Below are 17790 nucleotides of genomic sequence, written 5' to 3'. Positions count from 1 at the left end.
TTAAGAAAGAAATTTGTGTGTAATGAAACTTGGAGGAAGTGGATTCAGAAAGTAGGTAATAGCTTACACAGGAAAGATTTTGCTTACAGACAATTAGAGCCATTTAAAATATTATATGCTCCTTAAGCAACGAACAATCTTCTTGTTGATAAGTGAGGATTAATTTCTTGAATCATTATACAAAGGATTAATTTCTTGAACCATTTTTTATGTGTAGTATGTAAGTGCAATTATTGATGCAATCTAATATAGTAAAGTAACTGTTGTAATTGTATTAGAATAAGGAACCCTGAGAGAGAGAGTTTTGACTAGCCAAACATGGACTCTGTAATATGCAACAATTATGTGATGTTTGCTGCCAGTAGTGATTTGAGAACGACACTGGAGCATAAGCTAATCAAAAAACAAGCCGGTTCCGTGGAAACTCCGCTTTGTATATAACAATGCTTCAATTGAAGCCTGTGTACTTGGTACACGCCCTTGAATATTCATTACGCGATACGCGAATTAAGTCAACCAATGTGGAACCTACACTGTAGTCATATAGGAAAAATCATTAAAAATAATGCTAGTCCTAAATGAAGTATTTATTGAGCAATATGCCCAAGTCAAGCTGTCATGCACATGGTAAAATCTGTTTGATAGATGGGTGATAACCAGGCAAGCTACACTGATAAGAAAATTAAAAAATTTTACAAAAGGGCTATATACGCCTAGTAACAATATGAAAAGTGTGTTGTGATAAGGTAAAAACAAATAGACGCCATGTAGATGAGAGTGAGTATGCGAAGAACAGTTAAAAGGTACTAAAAAATAAACTGTGCGTATAAATAATGGAGGAAAGGACGCAATATTGAGTGTAGCAGGGACAGAAAATGACTGTTGTATCTGCACCAATATATACGTCGATAAGTCTAGTGTTGAGTGACAGACTGTCCTAGTGCAGTGCTCAACGAACAATAGACAGTGTATAAAAACAGTAGTTATTGATCCGTTCGGAGTCGATTTAAACGAATATCGCTCGACGGGGACATTTAGTATGTGTGTTACGAAACATTTTCACGTGTTGAAAGACGCTCTGGCAGTGTACCAACCGTGGAGTGAGTGAAAATGTGTAGTACAATGTGCGTGTGACGAACCTTGAATACCAGTGTCACAATGCCACAAGAAACCTGTTATCACGCCAAACCATCCTGTGCATACCAGTGAAGCGACGGCTTACTGAACAATAAACGCTTTTAACCAGTTGCCTCTTCTTCCACAGCTAGTAATCTGTGTTCTTAAAGACAGTACACCGTTGTGGAATGTTTGTTTCATGCGCTACGACGGGGAGCCATGCGGAGAAGCCGAGACGAGTGCCGTGTCGCCAGCCAGCCGGTCACGGTAAACCACTACCACTCGCCGACATCGGCGAATGGTTCAGCGCGGTTCGTGACTGCTTGGGCGCCATGTCAGCACGACGTCGCTGTTACTGAGAGCCGGTCGTCGAACCCAGCGGCCGTCGGCACGCGGCGTTCCAGACGACGCTACTCAACAATTGCTTCGCGCCGCCAGCTCCGTACAACATTGTTGTCATTCAAATGAACTATCACATATGTGTTTAATGCACTAACATGAATAGGGTTTAGTGGACACTAGATGACGTGACAAACAGTTTTTTTTTGAGTTATTCAATACGGACTCAAAGTATTCATTGGTTCAGTGATATATAGATATAATATGTTTTCGTCATGTTAATGAAGTATACTCGCATGAATGCTAGACATTTTAAACCAATTGTCGCGAGTAAATGCAAGGACGATTCATGATACTACGGTAAAAATGTGTAATAAGTGACTTTCATTACAATCCAAACCACAAATATTATATGGGTAACAAAGAGACTAAAAGTTTAACATGATCTCACAAATAGCCTTTATGATATGTGAACATTGGATAGAATCTGAACTTTTTGTGATCAAACTGGGTATTAAAACAAACCAGGCGAGATGACCATGGCTCCGGCGCAGTTTTCCCAGGTTTTCTGATCGCACGTAGCCCGAATGGGGGAGCCAAATAAATGTAAGGACCCTGGGACTAGGTTGACGGTCACCTCGCAAAGTGTAAGAACAGTATAAAAAGTGTAATTAAACCTACAGTGTAAAAGAACTAAGAAGGGTATGGTGAATGTTCCAACCAAGGTAACAGACAATAACCAAACAGACGTTAGTGGCAGCATATTGCCGAACATTTCCAACGTTAGTCAATTGCTGCCAGGGGGCATTGTAACGTCTAGAGAAACAAAAACAATATATTATGTAGTAATTAGAGAATTAGATGTATCATATTGTGTCATTGCATAAAATTATGTATTTTTTTTTTTATTATTTATTTTTGAAAACGTCTGCGTCGGCGAGTAATAAAACCGACACAGAAGATAAATGTTAAACAGAGATAAAAGAAATGAACTAGTATATAATACGTGATGTAGATTAATGTCTTTGTCTTCTTAGTTTGGAAGTTGCGCGAGTAAGATCTCCTGTTGTTGTCGTAGAGAACGCGAATGTAGCACTCTTTTGTCGAAACTAAGCATTTGACGCCATTATGTCTGAATTCACAAAGGTCTGTAATCACTGAGATATTTAAAGGTTTTAATAGAGTTGTTTAAATGAAAACTTGTATCATTTATTGTTAAGCTTGCTTGCATATTATCCCATCCTGTTGAAACATTTTTCAGTTATATAAATATTATCTGTGGTGCTGAGCTGCGTGGAGAACGAAAAGCCGCTGCCGCGGCGTATTTAAACGACTTACGATATAGTTGAGCATACCGCAAGGAAGCGGTAAAATAATAGTAAAATAATATTATTTCTTTTAGCTCCCAGACTGGCAGTGAAGATCAGCGGATTTTATGATGTGTTGCAGATTGACGCGGGCTGCTGATAGGATATAATTTACAGTGCAAATAATTTAATGTACCTTCAGAATCTGATAGGAATCTTGCTGTGCTCCGTTCTGATCTGGCAAACTTTATAGTGACAACGTATTTTTTAATGAGTGTCTCATGTTCTTGGGCTAGTCGTGGTGTGAAATAGCATTTTAACGAGAAATAAAATCCACTGCGAACTTGTGTTTTTGAACGATCATACGAACTGTAACATCAGTGTTCATAACAAAGTAATTTCAACTTTTACTCATTATGAAGTAGGGAAGATATATTGATTTCTAGCATAAGTTGCAGTTACGAAAAATCGTTCCTTAAATTGTAGGCCAGATCCAGAACAATCAAACTTCCATATATACATTTTATTCCGCTAAAAGGTAATGATGATAATGAAAAGCAAAGCACAGCATTGATAAAAGTATTTCGCGTAACTCTTTCCGTAAATGTGTTGTTACAAAGAGAATAAATAAACCAAAGAGTAACAATTTAACAATTCGCGAGAGAGAACTATTTACGCGAAAATTCCGATCATGCCAAACGAGTAGTTTTGCAGGCCGACCATTCTTCCTACGGAATCGGCGCTGTGCTTTCTCACAGAATTGGTGCAAAAGACAGACCTATTGCTTTTGTCTCAAAGTTGTTAACTCGAACTCAGAGCAATTATTCTCAACTTGAAAAAAAGCTCCGGCTCTTGTGTATGGTGTGACCAAATTCCCTCATTATTGGTATGGTCGCAAGTTCTTTTTAGTGACAGATCACAAGCCTTTGCAGTCCTTCTTTCATCCGTCAAAGCCGGTTTCTACACGCACTGCTCAAAAATTGCAACGTTGGACTTTGTTGCTTTCGCAATATCTGTATGAAATTGTGTACAGACCTACGGTAAAGCATCGCAATACAGTAGCCCTATCTCGCCTTCCGATTGGCCCAGACTCTGATTTTGATACATCTGCCTCATATTGTTGCCAAATCGATGCGCAGGACTCTGAATTCCTGGAATCTTTTCCTCTCCTCTACAGAAAAATAGCACAGGCCACGGAAGCAGACTCAGATCTCAAGACTTTGTGGCATTACATTGGCACGCCTTGCCTCGTTCAATGAGTAGCATCGAGGACTCAGTTGTACGCAGATATTTTGGACGTCGGCATAACCTTTCAGCTCAACAGGGTGTGATTCTACATGAAAATGACAGTGGTCAAACGCGAGTATTCATTCCCAATGTGTTGCAAAAGGATGTGCTGCGAATGCTCCTCCAATGACATTGGGGATTGTTAGCACTAAACAGTTAGCGTGACGGCACAGTACTTGGCAGGGCATGGACGCCCATACGTCACAGTGTCGACTTTGAGCGGAAAACCAAACCGCTCCGCCACAGACATCCTCAGCTTGTCCTAAGACTCATTCCCCATTGTAACGAGTGCACATCTTCGACCATAGATACTAGTAGACTGGCCTCGCTGTGCAGAAGCTATAGGGCTGGTGTGGCTCCAACATAAACCACGTGACTGTTGGCAAAACGTGGCGGGATTTCAAATGAGCAGTCTGCCATCCTGTGTTTGTATCGTATTTTACCCACATTTCTCAATTGACTGCCAAACGCTTCCAACAAAAGTTACTTTTTTATTTGCGAAAAATTATGTCAGAACTACATTTGACCCGGATTTGTTCACAGTACCATTTATAAAATCTAAAATATGTATCGAAGGCCCCTCTGGTGGGCAGCGGGACTAAATTACTATAAACTATCAGTTAAAGTAAAACGTCGTTAAAATTCTTTTAAACAATAAGAGTGGGCTCGTGTCAAAACTTTAAACATTGGATTCGCCGCGTTTTGAGCTCTAGTCACTTATAAAAGAAAATGGGATATGGGAATTATGTCAACTATAGGTCCCAAAATTGTCGACTTTAGGAGCAAGTCCATTTTAGAGTATCAATTTTAGGTGCACTTCAAAGGTTCAGTTCCTATTATTTTTACAAAAGTTTAAACTATCAGTTTTAAAAAATGATATTTTAAATGAAATGGAGACTCTGAAGTTTCAGAAAATAATTTTGGAACCTACATTTATTTAATAGTATTAGAATGTAGAAAAAAATGCTCTTCATGTGTCGACTATAGGTGCTCTTACCTTATTATAATCTCACTTGTATATACAAAAAGGCGCCTATGTGCAGATGGCTTAAAGTTTTTCCGTTGTAGGGCCTGTATCCAAAGCTGTCTTCGGTTTTCGTCCTTAGGGAACCTATGAGTAGGAACGAGAAACAGTTATACTTACTTCTGTAACCGAATTATCACAGATACTTTCAAAAATGTAATATGAGTCTGACTTTACAGGCATCACTTTCAACGCTTCAATTTAGGTGATACTCTATTTCAAGTGTAAAAAACATATAAAAGTCACTTCAGCAGATTTCAATAAACGCATCTGCATTATCATAGAAACACACGTGAAATGTAATGCCATTTCCCCCGACAAAACGCTGAGTACAGCCATAAGCGCAACACGAAACAACCATGTTTTGCCAAGATTCACGTGACTTTAGCCCAGAGATGTTGGAGCCACGAAAATGACGTCAGGGCCAGTCTATTATATTTATGGTCGAAGGTGCACATAGACTTTGCAGGACCACTTTGGAACACTTGTTGGGTCATAGTGGTAGACTCTTTTAGCGAGTTCCCTTTTACTGTGGCTATAGCTTCTACCACATCACGTAGCAACATATTTTGCACAGAAGGTTTGCCAGAAGTACTTGTGTCGGACGACGGACCACAGTTCAATTCACATGATTTTGGACAGTTTTGTGAACGAAATGGTATTCGTCATCTTGCAAGTGCTCCGTTTCACCCCCAGTCCCACTGAGAAGCTGAAAGCTTCCTAAGCAATTTTAAGCAACAGATGGCCACGATTCGCACCACCCAAGCACGGGAACAGACGCTGCAACTCATTTTCGCCTCTTATCGCTTCCACCCACGGGACGGACCATCACGGAACTTCCGCATGCACGTCGCCATCGGATGCTGCTACTCTACTGGCCATTAAAACTGCTACACCAAGAATGAATACAGATGATAAACGGGTATTCATTGGACAAATATATTATACTAGAACTGACATGTGATTACATTTTCACGCAATTTGGGTGCATAGATCCTGACAAATCAGTACCCCGAACAACCACCTCTGGCCGTAATAACGGCCTTGAAACGCCTGGGCATTGAGTCAAACAGAGCTTGGATGGCGTGTACAGGTACAGTTGCCCATGCAGCTTCAACACGATACCACAGGTCATTAAGAGCAGTGACTGGCGTATTGTGACGAGCCAGTTGCTCGGCCGCCATTGACCAGATGTTTTCAATTGGTGAGATATCTTGAGAATGTTCTGGCCAGGGCAGCAGTCGAACATTTTCTGTATCCAGAAAGGCCCGTACAGGACTTGCAACATGCGGTCGTGCATTATCCTGCTGAAATGTAGGGTTTCGCAGGTATTGAATGAAGGGTAGAGCCACGGGTCGTAACACATCTGAAATGTAACGTCCACTGTTCAAAGTTCCGTCAATGCTAACAAGAGGTGACCGAGACGTGTAACCAATGGTACCCTGTACCATTACGCCGGGTGATACGCCAGTATCGATGACGAATACACGCTTCCAATGTGCGATCACCGCGATGTCGCCAAACACTGATGCGACCATCATGGTGCTGTAAACAGAACCTGGATTCACCCGAAAATTTTTGCCATTCGTGCACCCAGGTTCGTCGTTGTGTCTACCATCGCAGGCGCTCCTGTCTATGATGCAGCGTCAAGGATAACCGCAGCCACGGTCTCCAAGCTGACAGTCCATGCTGCTGCCAACGTCGTCGAACTCTTCGTGCAGATGGTTGTTGTCTTGCAGACGTCCCCATCTGTTGGCTCAGGGATCGAGACGTGGCTGCACGATTCGTTACAGCCAGGCGCATAAGATGGCTGTCATCTCGACTGCTAGTGATACGAGGCCGTTGGAATCCAGCACGGCGTTCCGTATTACCCTCCTGAACCACCGATTCCATATTCTGCTGACATTCATTGGATCTCGACCAACGCGAGCAGCAATGTCGCGATACGATAAACCACAATCGCGATAGGCTACAATCCGACCTTTATCAAAGTCAGAAACGTGGTGGTTCGCATTCCTCCTCCTTACACGAGGTATCGCAACAACGTTTCACCAGGCAACGCTGGTCAACTGATGTTACTGTATGATAAATCGGTTGGAAACTTTCATAATTTCAGCACGTTGTAGGTGTCGCCACCAGCGCCAACCATGTGTGAATGCTGTGAGAAGATCATTTGCATATCACAGCATCTTCTTCCTGTCGGTTAAATTTCACGTCTGTAACACGTCAGCTTCGTGGTGTAGCAATTTTAATGGCCCGTAGTATACATTTGCTACACCCACTGCAGCATCCGCCACCGCCAATGGTCCGCAAGTATCGCTTTGCACCACGAGATCTTGTTACTTTCAGGGTTTATGGGAACCAAGGACGCTGGGAAAGAGGCGTGATCCAGGAACCCATTGGCTCTTTTATGTTGATTGCAGGTCGCCGTCCGCTGTGGCCGAGCGGTTCTCGGGTCTTCAGTCCGAAACTGCGCCGGTGCCACGGTCGCAGGTTCGAATCCTGCCTCAGGCATGGATGTGTGTGAAGTCCTTAGGTTAGCTGGGTTTAAGTAGTTCTAAGCCAAGAGGACTGATGATCTCAGATGTTAAGTCCCATAGTGCTTAGAGCCATTGTAGGTCCCGTTGAAAACGCGCCACCACCATAACCAAATTCGTGCGTGTCAGTTTCCCCGTGATTCTGCTGCTTTTGTTCCCCCCGATTCACGGCCTCACGGGACCGCGCGGTCACCGCAGCTCCCCTCTGGTGCCACCAGGGCACCCCAGGAGGAGCGGATGGATGATGCGCCCTCGCCTCCGCCGTCCCCGCTCACCGACTCGATGCACTTGGACCCGTCATCGCCGTCGTCGTCATAGCTCCAGGACACGCCCTCAGGCCTGGACGTGTGCCATGGCAGCAGTTTTCCGGTGGATGTTCCTGTTGCCTCACAAGCCAGATGGTGGTGTACGGGCGGGACTATGCAGTCCTCCTCAGCCAAGGCTCCGGCTCATCTCTACGTCCAGCGTCCTGCCTCCCTCCACGTTGTCGTTCTCATCTTCCCTGCAAGAAAACGGTGCGGCATTTCGGGGGGGGGGGGGGGGAGTAACGTGTTGGCGAAAGCTGGCGCCTGCACGCCGGTCGGCAAAGGTTAAGCGATTAAGCGATGGATCACGCGCTCCTATCACGAGAGAGGCTAGAGACACACTGACAAGCAACACGTCGCAAAGACTTCTTGACAGCATGGACTTAGGCCGCCGCGTCTGACCGGAGAGCCGGACTGACTCACTCATTCTAGGTCTGCTTCTGTAACTTGCAGAGCGGCCTTGCTTACTAATAGGCTAAGACGTGCATAGCGACCAGGTTAGTGACTATAGCGAGACTAAAGTTTGTAATAGCAAGATTATCGATATTATCTGCAAGAGGACTATTACTAAAGCGATTGTAACACAAAACATGGACTCTTTTCAAGACAAGTAACTAATCGCTCTTCTTATAAATAAAAAACCGTATTAATCCACGTGTGGCTTTGTGTTGTAGAAAGAGGATACCGGACACCCTTAACAACGTCCTCTCCCTTGCTTCCCTGCGGTACAAGACTCTACACACTGTAACACATTTGGTTTCGTTACTTAGGAAAATTGCTCTTCTGACAGCTGTTGGTCAAATAGCCACTCCAGGGACAGACGGTATCCAATACTACCACCTTCGTAAAATGGTAAGAAAGTGAAATTGAAATTCAGAAAAATTTCAGTATTTTGCTATCATTCACTGCTGTTATTCATGGAGAAAAAAAAAACACAGGGAAATATATGTTTCAGAGTTCAGGCAACAAAAGGCTAAGTGTGGACCAGACTGAAATTTTGTTTTACTCCATACATCAAATCTTCCTTTGTTTAGTACAAAAGTGACCAAATTTACACATTTCTTTCCTAATTTTACATCGTTTCGGACTAATTTCCTCCTTTTGTTGCCTGTATTGCTTTCTTGCAGAACTTCGCTTGCAGCTCTTGGGTTGAAGTATTCCGCACTTGTCTGTCCCGTCAGTCAACATTTCTCCTAAACTCTAGAAGTGGAATCCATCCAAACAGCTCACATTAAGTTACAAATTCCCATTCCATAAGCGGATCTAAGTATATCAGTACGGCTCACATATCCCATATCCCTTTAGTCATTTGCTACAGGAAATCACTCAGTGTTGATTTTAATACTGTCCTTCTGCTTACTGGAGACTATTACTTTTGTTCCAAGGTAATACATAACCAGACACACTTTATTTCGGGCTTTCAACAAAGTATCCCAATTTCAGAGGATGACATCCTACACTGAAAATCTCCTCTATCCACTTCCGTAAAAGATGAAATGCATGATAAGAAACGTTTCCTATTTGTCTTCGTTATGGCACAAACCAAAATTTTCTTTACGCTTCCCCTCCAGGCAGGTAAAAGTAAAACGTTTGTAAAGTCTTGTCTCCTGTTTTTGTTCCAAAACTTCTTTGAAGAACGTAAAACTACATGAACACAAAAATTTCAAATTCTCTTCAAAAAGTCTTCATTTTTCCCTTTATGAAAATTCAAGGCAAGATTGTAACATTTAGGTGTGCAGTACGGAACAGTTTATAAGTGCGTTGTACAGAGTACATTTCATTGTACTGTTTCACCGAATTTCTTCGATATTTTTCCACCTTCTGTCTATGTTAGTCTCAGATATCTTTCTACTTCTGAGAGGGTTTTTATATGAGCAGTCATTTATAGCTTGTGTTAGACGTTACTATACAGTTTCAGATATACGTTTTTGAGATCCACCCGTGCACATTCTATCAAAGTTCTGTCTAAAATTATATCAAAATCTAAAGCTTTTTCCAAAACCTCGTCAAAACCAAAACCTGATGGATAATTATGATCATTTGCACCAGTATCACTGCCTTCATCATCTCATCTTTCGTAACATCATTATCATTAGGTAAATCTTTTAGAAAACTGCAACAATCTCGTTATCTTTTAGGTTGACAATGCCCAAAATGACGTAGCTCTCTGTGCAAAGCAGTTACATGAGAACCGTACTAAGACTAACAAGAGCCTGGCCCTTAGTCAAGTAGATCGGCAGAGCTAGTAAAATTCAGCGAATAATATCAAAGAAGGACTACAGTTTAGCAAATAGCTGCAAGAAAAGAAAGTAGGACCTTACCTTCATCACATCTGTGCTAGTAAACACAAAAATTGCTATAAATTGTATGAAAGCAAACAAAACAAATACGGGCCCTCCAAACCAAACCTTCACCTGTCACCAAAGATTATGCAAAGATACTCGTCGACTAGCAAACGAGATATACTGTAGGATGCAGTTAAATGTTTTAGACTCAACATAAACATGTACTTAAACATACCATCAGCCCAGGATTTGAGAAATATGTATACAATCAGTATAAACAAGGATCGAAGGAATCGATACCTAGATGTACCAACAGTGATGAGCTAACCCGAAAGAATAAAGCCAGTAATAACCATAAATCTTAAAAGCAGGGAATAATTGTACACTATTTCACTCAAAGAGTATAAATATCTGTGGAGCAAGCATTAAGATGAACTGAACGAGAAATCTGCCCAAACATCTCCTGCAGCTGAACTCGCGAGATTTTGAGACGGCGCATTTTAGCCTGTGTAGCGCTTAGCGTATTTTGAATGTTATTACTTTGCTTTTACAGATGATCACCTTCAAAAGTACCGTGAATCTTTGTATACACATTTTACAGACATCTTAACAAGTTGATATATAGAACTGAAGTTGGGTTAAAGATGTGAAGAACAATGATATTGGGCTTCTCCGTTACGGCATCGTACCTCAGATGCCACTTTCTTCACATTTTTTTCGGTAACGTGATAAGAAGTGACAGCCAAGCTATGTTTTTTAAATTTTGCTATTACACTTATTCCTATTGTCGAATCTCTGTTCTAATTAATTAAGTAACAATGTCGCTGTATAAGGCGTCGAAGTGTCACGAAAAAAACAACGCAATTACAGTAAACACGGTAATCGATTTGTATCGTCTTCTTTTCCATTATTATTTTCAATTTCCCTTGATTTCCCATTTGCTTTTGATAGACAACTATAATGCCTATAAATTGTCTTCGCCGCCTCATCGGAAAAGTAAAACCATACACCATGCACAAAAAATTAAAAAATAAATGATCAATGCCCGCATTTTGGAGTAATAAAAAGTCCGCAGCTCGTGGTCGTGCGGTAGCGTTCTCGCTTCCCACGCCCGGGTTCGATTCCCGGCGGGGTCAGGGATTTCCTCTGCCTCGTGATGACTGGGTGTTGTGTGCTGTCCTTAGGTTAGTAAGGTTTAAGTAGTTCTAAGTTCTGGGGGACTAATGACCATAGATGTTAAGTCCCATAGTGCTCAGAGCCATTTGAACCAACCATTTGAGTAATAAAAGAAGTGACAGCCAACAATATTTTGTTTAGGTTTTCTATTGCACTGTTTCACAGTGTCGAACCTTTCTATGTTGCAGTGACACTACAAGAAGCTCTGGACGCAGTCGTCTGCCGGGAATGTTTTGCTGACTCTCTTTTGGGATGATCGAGGCGTTGCTCGGAACACTAAACGACTAGGGGAAACACTGTCACCAATGTGTCGTATTATACATAAATACTTAAGTACACACATGTTGTTTTACAACCTGCATGAATTGGAGGAAATTAATCAGACTATCATGCATAAATTTTATCTGCATATGAACATAGCACCAACATATATACACTGACTAGCAGTTCACTCACACACACTTACAAATTTATCTAGCACTTGTAAATACATGGTAATAAAATCGCAGAAATTATCTCTATATGATACTGAGTCTCGATAGTTTTCAGTATATAAAGTTCCTCATATGGATACGACATTTACAACTATACATTTGTTGTACATATCCATTAAAAGAAACTGGTCCTCCTTTCACATACTTCTCTTTACACCTGTAGCTACGACAGTACTGCACCATACCCATTCTTAAGACTCAAACGTGTAGAAATATATATAAAACAAGGCGAATACGTGTAATATTCAAGTTTCGCTATTACTGCAAATTCTAGACAAGCAGCGTCGTCGATAATCATGGGACTAGCTCGGTTTTATGTTGAGAATATGCACAGGAGACTAGGTTCACTCCATAGTTATGCATACTCTGTGATTACACCCAAAGTCAATAAAAGCAAAGATCCAGATAAAATTATTCTAAACAAAATATATAAGAAGTTCAACTTTATCTAGAGGAGACCACAGCCCTGTTGAATTACTCACTGTCAATTAATTAAAATTACCAAAATGCCTGATACATGTGTAAGAGTGTATTATCCAGACACATACGTGTCAGCAAGACACTCTAAATTTGATTCTCCAGACATATACGTGTCAGCAAGACAAACGCAATTTGATTCCCTGAGCACCGTTACGTAAACCATCAACTCGGCTTTAACCTTGTACTGAAAATCAGTTGTGATCAGTCATTCATATAATCGTTTGCGAGTTGTGCAAATTAATACAGTCAAGCTCGCACAGAACGATGGCGTGTACAACCCGCACACACTACCACTGTTTGCTTCCTGTAAATACGATACTATCCGTGCAACGGGCAGACTTAGATCGTCACTGGAGCCTGCAAGCGAAACGGATGCACACACACACACACACACACACACACACACACACACACAAACGCAAACACACACACACACACACACACACACAAACACACATACACACATACACACACACACACACACACACACACTCACACTCACACACACACACACACACACACACACACACACACACACAGAGCGCAGTTCACACACTCCTGTAAGCACACAGGACAGACTGCTTTACTGAAACTGCGCAGGACGTGCTGTACTTGTGTCCATCTAACAGCACGCTCTTATAGGCAGCCGTCTGCAGCGAATGCCTGCCCAAGCGTGTCTCCCAATACCTCATGTTTGACGTTCTAGAAGATTCTGCCCTCTGGTGGTCAGTATTCTTCTCGATGGTACTCACCATTCTTTTCTGCCATCACAGCGGCTTCCCGCGTTGGATCGGGATGGCGCTGGTCCAGGGGTGCTCCCACTGTCAGTATTCTCGCGCTGTAGCGTTGGCGCAGCTCTGTTCTGGTGGCCTTTCAATTTGCGACGAACGTTTGACGTCTGGTGACGACTCAGTAATGGCTAAAGAACAGCAGCTAGATTGCTGCCCAGCCATCTCAAATAGTAGGAAAGTACGAGGATAAGACAAATGAAAAATCTTAAACGTGTAATTAAATATCGTCAGTTTTGGCCATTGTTTCGTTAGTTGGCAGTACTGCTACCAATGGCGTAAGGAACGGTCTGCAGGTGGCAGCATAATACGGACAGGCCACAATGCCAGTTCAAACGTTGCCTCGCTTACGATGTACACCGAGGAGGAAGAGCGTTATGTTATACATTTTCTGAGCAGTGAGGGTGCGATAGCTATAGAAATCCATCGGCGAGTGAAGGTCCAATAAGGGGAAGCATGTCTATCACTATAGTATGAGTGAAGCAGAACATAAATGGCGCTACTAGTGTGACGTATGTTCAGTAACCGGGTCAGTACACCTGGAAGAAATAGCCGCCGATCTGAATATTAGGCATGGCTCAGAATATCACACCATTTATGAAGTGCTTAAGTTTTGTGAAGTATTTATAACGTAGGGGCCACGGGAGCTCACTCCAGGTCTGAAAGAGTGGTGTATTGAGGTCTGTAAAAAGTTACTGCACACGTTGAAGTTGAATATGTTGGCTTCAGCTCGAGAATCAGTGCAGGAGACAAATCATGCGTGCACTACCACCAACCTGAAACAAGGAGAGCAAGAGCAAGGAGTGACACCATCCCTCTTCAACAAAACCCAAGAATCTCTGGACGCAGTCGTCTGTTGGGAAGGTTTTGTTGACTCACTTTTCTGACGATCGAGGCGTTGTCTCGGAACACTAAACGACTAGGGGAAACACCGTCACCATTGTGTCGTATTACAATACGTTAAAAAATCGGCTGCAGCCTATGACATGATGAAAGCTACTTGGACTTACGACTACAGACATTGTTTTGCAACGTGATAATGCTCAGTCTCATACTGCCTGCCCAACACTTGCAACCATCGATGGCATGCACTTTCATATCATACCACAGCCGCCATACACATTACACGTCGAAATGAATGATTAACACATGCCTGAACCACTCAAAAAGGCCAAGGGAGGAAAGAAATTTCGTTCTGATGAAGAAGTGCAGCAGGCAGGACACGAGTGGCTGCACACACGACCAAAAGGAATTTTTGGAGGAATTCGTGCGCCTCCTACGTCCTGGACGAAATCTGTTGAACGACAAGGGGACTATGTTGAAAACTGATATATTTGTTTTCCAATTCTGCTCAATAAAAAAATTTAAAAATATTTGACGTTATCATTTGACTCCCTCTTTTAAATAACGAACAAATAAATAAAGTAATGAAGTATCAATGGACTTTCCCGTCCTCAGTTCGGCGACAAAATCTCAGGGCACTGAAGTTCCATATGTTACACTGCAAATTTATCTCAGAATGTTTATTACATCGCGATCTTCTGTGACGTTAACTTAAGTAACTTACTCAATAATTGACAAATAATATGTTTTCTGCCATAACTTTCAATAATTTTCTTTATTTGGTCGCTACTAACTGGGCTGTACATGTCAAGTAGCCCCTGTTACTAGATCATATGCCACTATGTATCTCAGGTCTTAACAACAGTACTCTGCCGGGAAGCGGAATGTTCTTTTTAACATCATGCGAAACTGCATACGTTGACAGAATGCTGGTGTCATCTATCACATTTATGTTCCGATTGGTGAGAACATTGGTGTTGGGTGGGTATATCTATGTGGTGGTTCAAACGGCTTTTTTTCTGTTTTTGTGTGATACTTACAACTGTGCAGAATGGAAATACTCCCATATTCGTCTCCAGAATCAGTTTCAAGATGCAGTTCAACATGTTATGTGCTGGAGACTAAGTTAGATATATAAATACAGAACGTACGGTGGTATTCTCTATCTTTCAGCGCTAAAAAAGAATCAGGATTCTTCAAAGGTGGTCAGGAGATGTTAAGATCACGGCGTAATCATGGCTATCATATTAAGAGCAATCCTAAGGGTGACTGATGTAGGAAAAAACAAGTAAAGAATGCTTCTTAACCATAATGCTATCCTTTTCATAAGGTGTGTCAACTATGTATAAAAATATATCAGAAAACAATAATATTTCTGCATTCGGCAAAAATGCTGTTACTATAGCTAAAACAAGTCTGTGCGTAAAGCACTCAAAGAAAGAGGACGTCCACACTTAATGCAAGCATCAATAAACCTGCAGAGAAAGAATAGTACTCTCATTCTTTCTCATATGTAGATTTTACACAGATGAGCTTCAGAAGCTCTCACAGTCACATGGCGTTCTGATGCTGCTTTCGAAAGATATGATGGACGTTTAATATCAGCCGCATCCTTTGCAGTAATTTTTGCGTTATTGTTCTGACAAATATAATCCTATATAATGGAGTAGCTCTTTTGCAGAATAATCATGTACTTCGAAAAACACACAAAATGGTCAGCTCATTGTTTGTGGGACTGATCCTACTGTTTCAGCCGACCACAACAAAGGAAACACATTGTTTCATCTCCGTCAGCGCTATAAAGGAACCCATCGTCACTTAGTTTGTCAGGACTTCGCTTAAAAGCCGAGAGACCAACTATTCAAAGATGCCAGCGTCACATCATATTTTCTATGCTTAGGGTGAGCTAACGCAATCTCTCACACATCGCACGCTGAACTGCACAGCGTTGCTGGTTCCGGAGATGAGTGTAGGAGTACTTTCATTCTCCGCAGGTTACAAATATCGTACAAAAAAGAAATGTTTGAAGCTCTACAGAGGCACTTTCACAGATACACTTGCCCATCACGAACAGACAACCCACTATGTTACAGAGCGACGAGATTTCAAACCTTCCTGTTTATGTATATATTAAAGATACACGATGCTGCTGACACTTCGCTCACGTGACCATGACGTCCTCTGCCTCGTGCTGACTGGGTGTTGTGTGATGTCCTTAGGTTAGTTAGGTTCAAGTAGTTCTAAGTTCTAGGGGACTGATGACCATAGATGTTAAGTCCCATAGTGCTCAGAGCCATTTGAACCATGACGTCAGTTGTCATCAAGTATTCTATATTTACTTGTAAATGTAGTGCAATTGTAAACTTCTAGTGCAATTGCGCCATTTCTCTCTCTCTCTCTCTCTCTCTCTCTCTCTCTCTCTCTGTCTGTGTGTGTGTATGTGTGTATCAGTCTGTCACTGGGTACTTCCACAGTACAGGGTAGATCTGGAATAAGATTCAAAGGTGGATCCACCATACCTTATGACCAGGATAGATCTCAACTGTGGATCCACCTCGCGTTACATTTGGGTTAGGGTTCAAAGGCGGATCCACCATGCAATATGGCCTGGGAAGATTTCGAAGAAGAATCCGTCCAAAATACATCCACAACAGTGTATAAAGGTGTACCCAGCAGCAGTCGGTCTGTGATAGGGTCTAGGGTCCCCAACGACAAACCATACACAGACATACTGGAAAATAAAGCAAATGTAATAGAATTTTACAGGTGTACTTCATTTACAAGCAAATGTAGAATATGTAACCAGAAGTGACGACGTGATTACATCAGCAGATGTGTCGGTATGTTCTATTACAGTAGGCTGTATGTACCCTACTATAAAGACATATTTCAAGTACAAGCACATCTGTGTTCAGTAAACTTCCTGAGGTTTGAAATCAGTTTTAACTATATTTATATGCATGTCAAACTTGTTGAGTAGTTTGAAGTGATCATTCTAACTCTTGTTTGAGCGCATGTGACACTGTTGGTAAAGTTTGCACACATCTAATTTGCCTTCTGAGCTGATTCATAATTGGTTAAGGTATGCAGCTTCCTCACCGTTTTAATGCTTGTGCATTGTAAAATAAATAAATAAATAAATAAAAAGAATTCTTTGGATTGATTCCAATCAAGCATAATTCAATTTATTTTCGAAAGAATGACTCGTATGATCATTTATCGTGTGTAAAGTGTTAATATGATCTGTTGTTATTGTGTGCATTTCAAGGTTACTTTACGTCTGTCTCTTAGAGTCAGGTGCTGTCTTAGTGGCTTGACCAATCTAGAATGAGAAGCGTACCGATTAACCGGCGGCGTCGGAGCAGAAACTTATTCTTTTGAACTTCACCCGACATATTTTTTTTACACTGTTAATTTTTATGTTGTCAAGGAACTTGGTGATTTTAGTAACCGTTATTACAAAATGAATTTGTGTCACGAATGTTGTTCAAGCTCTGTTTCCCTAGGCCTTCCATTCCAAAGGCGAGCAAGCGACAGGAGGCCGACATCGATGTTGAGATCGATGGTCAGTTTCAGTAGTGTGCTTTCATTAGAATCCTCATGAAAGAGGGAAACGCCTGCTGCTGGAACAAATATTACACTTCAATGTGCATTTGGAGGGCGTTACATGAGATGAAACCTGGTTCTAAGACTAAATGTGAAAAAAAGGTCACGGCATATAATGGTATTATTTTGATTCGTCCCCCTAACCCCCACCCTCCCTTAAAGAAACAGGACAGTTGGATTCTTGGGATAAATCATATTTAAAG

The sequence above is a fragment of the Schistocerca cancellata genome, chromosome 8, assembly GCF_023864275.1.
Source record: "Schistocerca cancellata isolate TAMUIC-IGC-003103 chromosome 8, iqSchCanc2.1, whole genome shotgun sequence".
Lineage (NCBI taxonomy): Eukaryota > Metazoa > Arthropoda > Insecta > Orthoptera > Acrididae > Schistocerca > Schistocerca cancellata.
This window is presented reverse-complemented; position numbering follows the sequence as displayed.